We start from the raw sequence: 12,449 nt of genomic DNA, 5'->3' as shown, positions 1-12,449 counted from the left end.
AATTCTTCCAGTAAATCTCACTCACCACACATGCACATGCACACACACATACATGTTTTTAAAAAGTTACAATTAGAACTGGTTTTCATTGTTTTTTTGCCACCAGTAAAATCTTGACTATTTCAGTGCAAATCTATGCTCCGTAAACTATAAAGCTATTTGCAAATAAGCACCTATATGGCAGGTGCTCAACAGATGTTTGACGAGTATTGAATTGTGCTCATTAGCCCCTGACTGATGTATACATACCCACGTAGATGACAGAATTGGAGTATTAATTTGTATTTCATCTTCACCATTACAGATAGTTTGCTCTTCTCTACTACAGCTTGATTTCCTTGCCTAAAGATTTTATTTGTGGCTGTGTCAAAAGCTGAAGAAACTTTAGACACACACAGTCACCCCTCCTGCCTCTTAGGGGAACTGTGCAAGCTGTTGGCAGAAGTCTTGCATGACTTAACTACAGTGCCCCATTGAGAAGCTCCTTCTCCAGACAGGTAATCATTCTCCCTTCTAGGCTCCTACAGCTTCTACACATGACTTTGAGGTTTTTTTTTCATATCACTGTTCAGTTTCTACATCTGCATGTCAATCTCCCTTAGGAGAGGGAGTTTATCTCTCTCAGTGTTTAATGTAAAGCAACACAGAGCTTAAAAATTAATTGCAGAATAAATTAATAGATAAATGATTGAATGAATAAATCCATGTATATATTGCTACCACTGACTCTTTTTTTGACATGAGAACCTAAGTGCTCTAAGATCTCTACAGAAATATAAAGATGCAGAAGAGATCAAAACAGGCAAAGGTCCTCAGGGAGCTTCCAGTCTAGTGGAGAAGACAACAGAGAATGACCATTTCAGATAATAATGTTTTCTACAAAAAATTAAAAATAGACTAGTATAACAAAGTCAAGAGAGCCTGAGAGGGTGATATTACAGTAGCCAGGAAAGGTGTATCAGAGGTAACTAGCCGCTTACCCAACTCCCCACTGTATTCATTTTTAGAACCCTTATTTTATTCTCAGCAATAATGTACCCCGGATAGTGTCATATTTCCCAGCCTCTCCTGCAGCTAAGAGTAGATAATCTATGTGTAATATTTTGAAGCTGAATTTCCTAGAAAGCTACTTAAGAGAAGAAACAGATTTCTAGAGGGTGGACACTATTTCGACTCTTCTTATTTTCTACCCATCTGGAATGTATAGATGATGGGTGGAGCCCCAGCAGCCTTCCTAAAATTTAAGGATGAAAACAATCCCCCACCATCAATGGGGGAAGGATTGATAGAACAAGCCCGGGTCCTTAATGACGTCATTGAACATCGATTCCAGAGCTCTACTGCCTTCTCTGGATGCTCTTAATGTGAGTGAATAAACCCTTTGTGTATTAACCAAGGTTGTTGTATTACTGTTACTAGCAAGAGACAGTCCCTAACAAACACAGAGACCCCTTTGAAGAGGTAACATCTCAGCTGAGACCTATGAAATAGGAAAGAATGAACCATGGAAATACAAGGGAAAGGAGTATTTTCGACAGAAAGAACAGCAATTGCCAAGGCTCTGAAGCCAGAAAGGCAATGTGCTGGGTTCTAGATACAGAAAGAACCATCAGGAGGGAGGGAGATGGTGGGAGAGGTAGTTGGAGTGGGGGACCCATTTCATCACAGCTCCTAGCACAATTTCTAGGGCATAGCAGGGGCTTAGTTACTTTTTGGTGAAGAGATGAAGGAAAGAAGGTGTGGATGTAGGAAGGAAGGAAAGATCACATTACTAAAGATGGTGTATTTTATTCTTTCTACCTCCTTTTTCAACTCCTCCGGTGAACAATGACCAGACAGTGATGGGACATACGGAAGTGCTCAGAATCTCTCTGAAGTGGGAATGAACAACTGTCCTCAGGATTTCCTTGAATTTCCCAGGATCTCATCCTGCTGGGCCCAGACTCCTGTCTGTCACCAGTATTGAAAGTTCCTTTGCATGGCTAAGATTATAGTTTTCATTCATCCCCCCTTTCCACATGTGGCCAGCATGTTGGTTCAGTGCACTTCGCAGAGTTATATAGCCTGGGTTCCAATCCTGGCCCTGACAGACACAAGATGTGTGACTCTGAGTCTTTTTTCTTCTTTCTTTTTTTTTTTTTTTTTTTTTTAGAGATGGAGACTTGCTCTGTCGCCCAGGCTGGAGTGCAGTGGCGCAATCTCTGCTCACTGCAAGCTCTGCCTCCTGGGTTCATGCCATTCTCCTGCTTCAGCCTCCCAAGTAGCTGGGACTACAGGTGCCTGCCACCACTCCCGGCTAATTTTTTGTATTTTTGGTAGAGATGGGGTTTCACCATGTTAGCCAGGATGGTCTCAATCTCCTGACCTCGTGATCTGCCCGCCTCAGCCCCCCAAAGTGCTGGGATTAAAGGCGTGAGCCACCGCAACTGGCTGACTCTGAGTCTTTAACTTATTTCTGCCTCAATTTCCTCCTCTGTAAAATGATGCTCATCTTCTTTGAGTGAGTCAGAAGGTCAAACGAGAGATGCAGATGAAGCACTTAGTGCAGTTCCTTTCCTGTCTGCTCAGGGGATTGGAAGAAAAAAGGACAGAAGACTAATAGCAAGGCGGTCTGGGGAGGAGGCATGCACATGTGGGAGTAGTCCCAAGTGGGAGGGCCTTTTTCCCCCCAAATTAAAGGCCACCAGAAAGTGCCCAGCAAGGAAGAACAGGGAGGACTAAGGATGCATGTGTTTGACCCCAGCCAGCCCCAATCTGTCCACCCCATTGCTGACACAGATGATGCCTGAATGAAGAAGCACTGGTGGCAGGGCTAGAGGCCATGCGTGGACCCAACAGGGCAGGCTCCACAGCTGATCTAGCCGCAGCAACTGCCAAGTGTCCAGCCTGCCAGAAAGAGAGACCAACGCTGAACTCCCCACATGGCAGCCCTCTTGGAAGATACCCACTGGCCACTTAGTGGCAAAGTGACAATCTGAGACCCTTTCAATACTGGAAGGTGCAGTGGTTAATTTTAATAGGAATATGCATATGTTCCAGGTATGCCTTTGCCTCTCCTGCCAACAAAGCCTCATCTACACCATTATCCTAAGGCTTCCAGAATGTTCTGTTTACTAGCACAAGCACTCACATAACATTGTGTCAGACGAAGGGACCCCACTTTACAGCCAAGGCGGGGGGGGGGAAGGAATGAGCCTGATGCTGAGGTATGCTGGTTTATCATGTACTGTATCACCCAGAGTTGTCAGCCTGAGAGATCTGTGGAAGAGCCTACCCAAGAGTTCATAGAAACACTTCAGAAATCATGACATTATGAGAATAGAGCACCATCCTCCAGAATGCAGGGTGTGTTTAAATCAAAGCCCTTTATACGTGGCTGTGTCCCTAGCAGGAAGAACATATGGACCCTGGCGCCAAGGAGAGAAAGAAGTGGCCTCTCTGGCCATCACTCCCAGTGACCACATGGAGAACATGCACTTCCTGTCTGTACATCTCTACTCTGCAGAGATGGTGGCCCTGGCTCCCAAAGGGAGAAGACTACTTCTAAGGGACACAACAGGAGTCATATGGAACTATAAGCTAGTGCCCCTCATGCTCAGGGACCATCTTACCGGGTTATGGACTTTGATAGCTAGGAGATGAAGTGTTGCTGCTACACAATGTGTGTGGGAAGGAGGGGGATATTTTTGATCCACTTATGCACCTCTCCTTTTGATACTCCTTTTTTTAAAATTTTGACTGTAAATAGGCAAGTGTGGCAACCCCAACCTGAGAAAAGCATGGTGACTTGAGTGTGAGAGTTTTCTGGTATAAGGACAGGCAGGTAAGCTGCTGAGCCCAACAGGTGCTGGCTGAGGGTGAATAGAATCTAGAACAGTTAATGGAGGAGGGTGGTATGGTCTATCATTTGCAGCCCATGACAAGTTGCAGTGTTGGGGCTATAGCGCCTTCCACAAATGTCCACTGGTACATTTCCCCAGCAAGAGAGGCCACTGGAACGCTGAGGAGAGAGTCCTTACACGAGCTGGACAGGAAAGGCCTCTGGATGGAAAAGCCTCTATAAAGAAATGAGCTTGAGCATTGTAAGGATTTGGCTGTGGAGTTTGAAATACAGTCCAGATCTTTTCCAGAACTCAAGACCTTTATATTAGTCCATTCTCACATTACTATAAAGAAATACCTGAGACTGGGTAATTTTTAAAGAAAATAAGTTTAATTGGCTCATGCTTCCACAGGCTGTACAGGAAGTGTGATGCTAGCATCTGCTCAACTTTTGGGGGAGGCCTCAGGAAACCTACAATCATGGCAGAAGGCCACAGAGGAGCACACATGTCACATGGCCAGAGTAGGAGCAAGTGGTGGGGGATGCCACACACTTTCAAACAATCAGATCTCATGAGAATTCACTCACTTTGGGGATGACATCATCAAGGGCATGGTGCTAAAGCATTCATGAGAAACTTTCCCCACGATCCAATCACCTCCTACCAGGCCCCACCTCCAATATTGGGGATTACAATTGAACATGAGATTTGAGTGGGAACACAGATTCAAACAATATCAGCCTTATACTCCCACTGCTGATGAACAGCCCTCAGTGTCAGTTCCTACAAGGGTTGCCTTAGCTGACGAAAGCCACCTCACCCAAGGTCATGCCTCCTTCCAAGAAAAGCCTGGAAGTAAGGACTCATCCATGCTGAGACACAGAAAGGCTCAGTCCCCACCCTTTCACTCCAAACAACTCTGCAGGGCTACTCCAGCTCCACAGCTTCCCAGGCTGTCACCTGAGACTTTTTTAGGGACATCATCACAGCTCGACTTCCCCTTCTGCCCAATTCTGCTTGCTTCTCCTTCCATCCACAGATGTTGGTCCCAATGACACCCCTTAATAAATGCCTCACATGGTAAGTTCCACCTTAGAGACTGTTTCCTGGGGAAGCTGACTTCACAGGTCACCTCACAGAGCTGTGATATGAATCAGTCATTCACTAAATCTATGACTTAAATCACAGACTTAGTCACTCACTAAGTCTGTGGAAATAGACTCTGGAGGAAGCCCTTTCCAACTGGCTGAATAAATTTTTATTGAAAGGGAGGCATTTTGTGCAAGAGGGGTTCCTTTGGAGTCCTGCTTCATCTAACAGTCTTTTCACTCATCCTCACACTTGCGGACTAGAAAATCATGGGCCGTGCCCCTGGACACCCTTGCTCAGAGGATTCAACCACTAGACTTGCAAGCCCCACCCAACCCACCTCAGGTCACCTGCCATCCCATGGTGACCTCCTGTCTCAGGGACTTTATACTTATAGTTCTTCCTGCTTGGAAGGATTTCCCCAGACAGACTGGGGCTCACTCCCTTACTTATGTCAGTCCCCACTGTTCAAGTATCACCTGGTCAAAGAGGCCTTTCCTGTCCAGTTCACATACAGTATTCCCATCACTACTCCCACTCCCACAGTCACTGCCCCGCTTATTAGACAACCTTATTTTTCTCCATAGCTCTTGATTTGTTTAGTGTCTGTCTCCTACCACTGGACCAGCTCCCTGAGGGAGGAGTTTTGTTGTTTAATTGCTGTGCATCCACTTCTACTATAAAGCCCAGCACACAGTAGGTGCTCAGTGAATGCTTCTCAAGTGAACAAATGAGTGATCTAGGATTCCCAAGACACGTTACTAGTTGTGAGGGCTTTCCCATCCCAAGAGCATCCCCTTGTATTAACCAAGGTTGTTGGATTTCTATTACTAGCAAAAGACAGCTCCTAGGCAGGGCACAGTGGCTCATGCCTGTAATCCTAGCAGTTTGGGAGGCCGAGGCGGGCAGATCACCTGAGGTCAGGAGTTTGAGACCAGCCTAGCCAACATGGTGAAACCCTGTCTCTATTAAGAATACAAAAGTTGGCCGGGTGCGGTGGCTCACGCCTGTAATCCCAGCACTTTGGGAGGCCGAGGCGGGTGGATCATGAGGTCAGGAGATAGAGATCATCCTGGCTAACATGGTGAAACCCCGTCTGTACTAAAAATACAAAAATTAGCTGGGCGTGGTGGCACACGCCGGTAGTCCCAGCTACTTGGGAGGCTGAGGCAGGAGAATCGCTTGAACCCTGGAGGCAGAGGTTGCAGTGAGCCGAGATCGCACCACTGCACTCCAGCCTGGGAGACAGAGTGAGACTGCATGCCAAAAAAAAAAAAAAAAGACAATTCCTAAAACACACAATTGCTGTGCATCTACTTCTTCTGTGGAGCCCAGCACATAGCAGGTGCTCAGTGAATACCTCTTGAGTGAATGAATGAGTGAGCTAGAATTTCCATGACACATTACTGGTTATGAGGGGTTTCTCATCCCAAGAGCATAGCCTCATGGAAGACAAGCCTGGTTATTTCCATTCTGCATTTCAGTGACGAGTTCGCCCCTCCCGAGATCAAGTGTCCACCTATTGTCAGACGTTCAGGGAACTTCAGAGCCTGGATTTGAACCCAGGCTTCAAGACTACAGCTTTGAAGGTCAGGAAGCATGGCCCTAGCAACATTCCTGGCACATGGTAGCTGATCAGATAATGGCAGGTACTCTTTCCCCGCACACCCCCGCCTTTTTTTTTTTTTAGACTGAGTCTTGCTTTTGTGGCCCAGGCTGAAGTGCAATGGCACGATCTCTGCTCACTGCAACCCCGCCTCCTGGGTTCAAGCCATTCTCTTGCCTCAGGCTTCCAAGTAGCTGGGATTACAGGTGCCCGACACCACGCCTGGCTAATTTTTGTATTTTTGGTAGAGACGGGGTTTCACCATGTTGACCAGGCTAGTCAACTCCTGACCTTATGATCCACCCACCTCGGCCTCCCAAAGTTTTGGGGTTACAGGCATGAGCCACTGCGCCCAGCCTTTCTCTGCTCTTTTGTGGAGTGATATATCCTCTTGAAAGGTGAATAATTTAATTACACTATAAATTTGGGGTTTTGTATAAGATAGAACCACAGCTGAATAGAGAATTTTGATCATTTATTCATTCATTTAGGGAACTTACTATGTATCAGGTGCTATGAAAAGTTTTAAGGATAAGATGTGAATCCTGATTACAAAAAAGTGTGCACAGACTTATGTGCATCATATAAAACACTATGACAGCCATGATTAAGAATCATATAATTCAAATCATGACTTTTTAATGAAATCTGATAAGCTTATAATAAAATGTAAATGAAAAAGTAAAGAAATATAGACAGTCAAGGCATTTCAGAGGAAGAATTGCTGAGGTAAGTTGCCTTGACTAATATTGAGACACATCAGTAAGCTCTAGGAATGAAGACAGTGTGGTGAGGACCCAGGAATAGACACTAGAACTGAATAGAAAGCCCAGGGACAGAACCTCAGTCAATGAAAGTCCTGCAGCAGATCTGGGGGGAGATGTCAGATGTGCAATGAGTGATTCTGGGATCACTGTCATCCACATGGGAAAATATTTTGCCTGGGACACCTTCGTTACATTGTAAGTAAAAATCAACTTCAGTAGACTTGAATACCATGAAGGTAAAACTATTAAAATTTTAAAAGATGACATAGAAGAGGCCTTTATGGCCTCAAGCTGGGAAAGGATTTATTAAACAAGATACAAAAAGCATAAGCAATGAAGAAAAATGTCCAGGTGCAGTGTCTCACTTCTGTAATTCCAGCACTTTGGGAGATCAAGGCAGGAGGATCACTTGAGTCTAGGAGTTCGAAACCAGCTTGGACAACATAGCTAGACCCTGCATTTACAAAAAGTTAAAAAAAAAAAATTGGCCAGGTGCGGTGGCGTGTACCTGTAGTCTCAGCTACTCAGCAGGCTGGAGTAGGAAGATCACTTGAGCACAGGAGGTCAAGGCTTCGGAGAGCTATGATCACACCACTGTACTCCAGCCTGGGTGACAGAGCAAGATCCTATCTCTAAAATAAAGAAAGAGAAAGAAATAGACAATATCATCTACATTAAACTTAAAAGTTTTAACTCATCAAAAGAAACTATAGAGAGTGTTAAGGTAAGCCAAAGCTAGAGAAAAACATTTGGAATATATAAATTAATTAAGTACTTTTCATAATAGATAACGAACTGCAAATCAATAAGAACAAAACAAAAAATTCAGTGGAAAAAATGAGCAAAACAGATTTTACTCAATAAAAAAGAAAATATGAATCAACAATCAACATGCAATAAGGAACTCAAACTCTCTTGTCATTTGGAAATGTGAAATAAAGCCACACTGAGATATCATTTCACATCCACCAAGTAAGCAAAAATTAAGGTCTGATAATCAATGATGCATGGAAATGGAACAATCACTCCTCTTAACCAATGCCAGGTGAGAGTGTAGTTTGATAAAATCACAGTAGACAGCAATTTGGCATCATCAGATGTAGTTAAGGAGATGCGTAAGTCTGCGGCAGCATTTCCACTTCTGTCTATATACCTGGAGAATCTTGGGTTTGCTCCAGGAAACCTGCACAGAGACAGCCAGGTTATGTCAGCACAATTTTTTAATAGCAAAAGCTGGAAACAATTAAAATTCCCATCACCAATAGGAATAGGTTTTTAAAATGTATTATATTTATCCAATTAAACAGTATATACCAGTGAAATGAATGAATTGCAGTAACATGCAAAAGAGTGGATGGATTTCACACACCTAATTTTGGCAGGGAGAAAGCAAGTCACAAAGAAGATGCAGTATGATTCCATTTATGTAAAGTTCAAAAGCATGTTCAACTATGTGAGCTGCTGCTCGGGGAGTCAAATTGGCATGATAAAACAGAAGAAAACAAATTGATGGACAAATATGAAATTCATGGTAGGAGTAAAATCTGAAGGGGGAAGGAAGGGAAGAAGTTTGGGAACAGACATAGACACAACTACAAAGATGTTGGTTATCTTTTGCATAGAATGAGTGCTGTTCATTTTACTGAGGTTCTCTTTATCTGACATGTATCTGGCATACCCCTTATAAATATCTGGGGCTTTTTTTGCTGATCTCGTATTAGTATTAAAATTAAACAAATAGTTCTTTAATGCTATCAGTAAGAGGCCAATGATGGGGGAGATGACAGTATCTTGTTGACCCGGATCTTCAGGGTTGAATAGATGTTCAGGCAGTAGGAAAGAGGGGAAGATGAAATAGACATCAGGAAGATGAAATGGAAATGGAAGGTGGGGAGACAAAAAAGTGCAGTTAGGAATGACGAGTTGCTGAAGGTGAAGCTAAGATCAGAGCACGTGGAACGAAACTTGCATGGTGGCAGATTCGAGTTTCTACAAGGTCCCTATAAACCTCACAAATGTGTTTTGCAATGATGGAGAATGATTAAAGAAATTATATTGTAGTAAAATCCATAGAACACAGTCTGGGCAACATAGCAAGACTCCACCTCCACAAAAAAAAAAAAAAAAAAAAAAAAAAAAAAAAAAAAAAAATTAAAGGCCTGGTACTGTGCCTTCACACCTGTAATCCTAGCAACTTGGGAGGCTGAGGCAGGAGGAAAGCTTGAGCCCAGGAGTTTGAGGTTATAGTGAGCTATAATCGCACCACTACACTCCAGCCTGAGCAACAGAGCAAGACCCTGTCTGTAAAAAAAAAAAAAAAAAAAAAAAAAATTAAAAATGCCCAGAACATAAATGTATCATGTTAACCATGTTTAAGTGGAATTCAGTGGCATTAAGCCCATTTGCATTGTTGGGCATCTATCACCAATATCCAGCTCCAGAACTTTTTTTTTTTTTTTTTGAGACAGAGTCTCGCTCGGTCGCCCAGGCTGGAGTGCAGTGGCGTGATCTCGGCTCACTGCAAGCTCCGCCTCCCGGGTTCACGCCATTCTCCCGCCTCAGCCTCCCGAGTAGCTGGAACTACAGGCGCCCACCACTACCCCTGGCTAATATTTTTGTATTTTTAGTAGAGACTGGTTTTCACCGTGTTAGCCAGGATGGTCTCGATATCCTGACCTCGTGATCCGCCCACCTCAGCCTCCCAAAGTGCTGGGATTACAGGCGTGAGCCACCACGCCCGGCCTCCAGAACTTTTCATTATTCCAGGCCATTAAATAATTTCTACCAGTTAACTGATACAATCAGATTTTCCTTTCTGGAAAATAAAACAAAACAAACACACAACAACATGTATCATGACCTGAAAATTAGAAAGTGTCTAAAGGCAGGACGATGATCAACGATTTTAGGAGGTCAAATTTGGTCCAGGTGCGGGAAGGTAAAGTGCTGGGTGAAGGAAGTGTGGGTTGGAGTCCAAGAAAGGTCACACACTCTCAAGTGGTCCTGGGAAAGATGCACAGATTGACAGGATTAATGGTGTGTGTGAGAGAAAGGACAGAAAGCCTGAGTAAGCCCCAGTTTCCGGGTTGGGTATATACTTGGGTCATTTACAAAGAATAAGGTGATAAGACAAAAAGCAGGTTGGCCAGGCTTTTTGTTTTACAAATCGGCTGTGAGCTGTGATCTTTGCCCACACACTGCTTGTGGTAACATGTCCCACGTCCCTTACCCCACTCAAGCCTCACCTCTTCCTGCTTGATGAAAATCAAGTCTTTATTTCACAACAGCAGAGTGTTTGAAGATAAGGATGGATTCCCATAATCTTGCACAGTTTTCTGGAAGGAATATGAATGAATGCATGGCTCAGGTCCAATTCCAAGTGTGAATTGGAGGTTCTTTCAATGAACAAGACCCCCAGTGGCACCTACAGCTCAGGAATCTGGAATCTGCGTCTCTATCCACTGGTGGCTTCCTACATGGTGGTCTCGCTCTGATGTTCAGAGTTTTTCTCAAAGCCATGCAGAACCTCCCCAGAAGAACCCCCAGTATGGAGTGGAGAGACCCCAGCAGGAGTCTCCAGACATCAGCGTCACTCAACCATTAACAGAAAGCCTCAGCTTGGAACTTATCTAACCCAACCGCTAAATGCCCAGGCCCCAAGAGATCAAATGACACCCCCTAGATCTCACAAGGAGGAAATGGCACCTGAGGACCTGGACCCGGCCGACCTAAAAAAGCATCTTCTATGAAATGGCAGAGAAAACAGAGATATGGAGCAAGAGTACAGACCAGGGTCGGCAGACCCCAGCCAGTGAGCCAAATCCAGCAGGTCACCCGTTTTTTTGTGCAACCAACAAGCTAATAATCGTTTTAACATTTTTTTTTTTTGAGACAGAGTCTCACTCTGTCGCCCAGGCTGGAGTGCAATGACGTGGCTTGGCTCACTGCAGCTGCCACCTCCAGGGTTCAAGCAATTCTCTTGCCTCAGCCTCCCAAGTATCTGGGACTATAGGCACATGCAACCACATCTGGCTATTTTTTTTTGTATTTTTAGTAGAGATGGGGTTTCACTATGTTGGCCAGGCTGGTCTCGAACTCCTGACCTCGTGATCCACCTGTCTCGGCCTCCCAAAGTGCTGGGATTACAGGTGTGAGCCACTGCGCCTGGCCTTAACATTGTTTAATGGTTGAGAGGAAAAAGAAAAAATTATGATTCATGAAGATGTGAAATTCAAATGTCAATAAATAAATATTTATTGGAACACAGTCAGACTCATTGGCTGATGCATTGTCTACGGCTGCTTTTGTGCTATGATGATATAAGTTGAATAGTTGCAACACAAGCCATAAGGCCCACAAAGCCTGAAATATTTACCATCTGGACCTTTACAGAGACTGTTTACTACCTCTTGGTCTAGACCTCGAGGACCCAATGCTTCTGCTTCGGGCAGGGGAGAAAATTCTGGGCCAGCAGAGGGGCATTTGCCTAGCACTCGCCTGGCTCTCTCAGTTTCTCTTGTTTCCAGCTTCAAATCCAGTCCACATAAAGGCCAGCCCCATACCCTGGAAGATCAGATTCGATGATGCTGCCATCAACCTACAAAGTATCCAGTGTGCCTATCCGACCCCTGGCTGAGGCCGTGACACCCTATCCCCTTTCCCCTGGTATGGACTTGGGTCCAGTTTAGCATGAATTCATCACCCACATTCACGGAGCTGATGCATATATGCTACCTGAACACATCTTTCTACTTATTCACTCCTTCAACAAGCACTTATTGAATCCATACTATGTGTTAGGTGGTAGGGATGCAATGATAATAAATAGGAATAAGATAGGCATGCTCTCTGTCCTCGTGGTGTGAAGAGTCTAACGCATGGGAGGCACTAACAAATAAGATCCAAAACGAATGTTTAAGCACAACTTTGGCAAGCAATAGGAAGAAGGCTGTGCAGCACAACCAGGACCCAGGGTCCGAGAGGGCTTCCCAAGAACATGACACCAAGCTGAAGGCCAGAAGGATGTGTGGATGCTAACCAGGCACACAGAAGACAAAGGGGTTGAACAGCACTTGCAAAGGCCCTGAAGAGGGATAGAGCACAGAGAATTTAAGGAACAAAGAAAGACAAAAGGACAGTGTTGCTGAAGTTTATGAGGGAGCA

General features: G+C 44.5%; 1 long non-coding RNA gene across 2 annotated transcripts in view; it reads right to left on the bottom strand.

Moving 5' to 3' along the window:
• Positions 1–12,449, bottom strand: part of LOC129047557 (uncharacterized) — a 118,780-nt gene that overhangs the window by 41,246 nt on the left and 65,085 nt on the right. The window contains exons 4-5 of one of the 2 annotated variants that reach the window (XR_008509324.2): positions 10,532–10,621; positions 8,119–8,469 (exon numbers count right to left, since the gene is read on the bottom strand). The exons of the other annotated variant lie outside the window; for it this stretch is intronic. This is a non-coding gene — a long non-coding RNA (uncharacterized LOC129047557). Of the gene's footprint in view, positions 1–8,118; positions 8,470–10,531; positions 10,622–12,449 lie in introns of those variants that run through there. 2 annotated transcript variants of the gene reach the window in all.

Source organism: Pongo abelii, chromosome 7 (assembly GCF_028885655.2).
Source record: "Pongo abelii isolate AG06213 chromosome 7, NHGRI_mPonAbe1-v2.0_pri, whole genome shotgun sequence".
NCBI classification, from domain to species: Eukaryota; Metazoa; Chordata; class Mammalia; order Primates; family Hominidae; genus Pongo; species Pongo abelii.
Note: the sequence above shows the minus strand (reverse complement) of the source record. Positions and strands in the feature narration are given on the sequence as shown.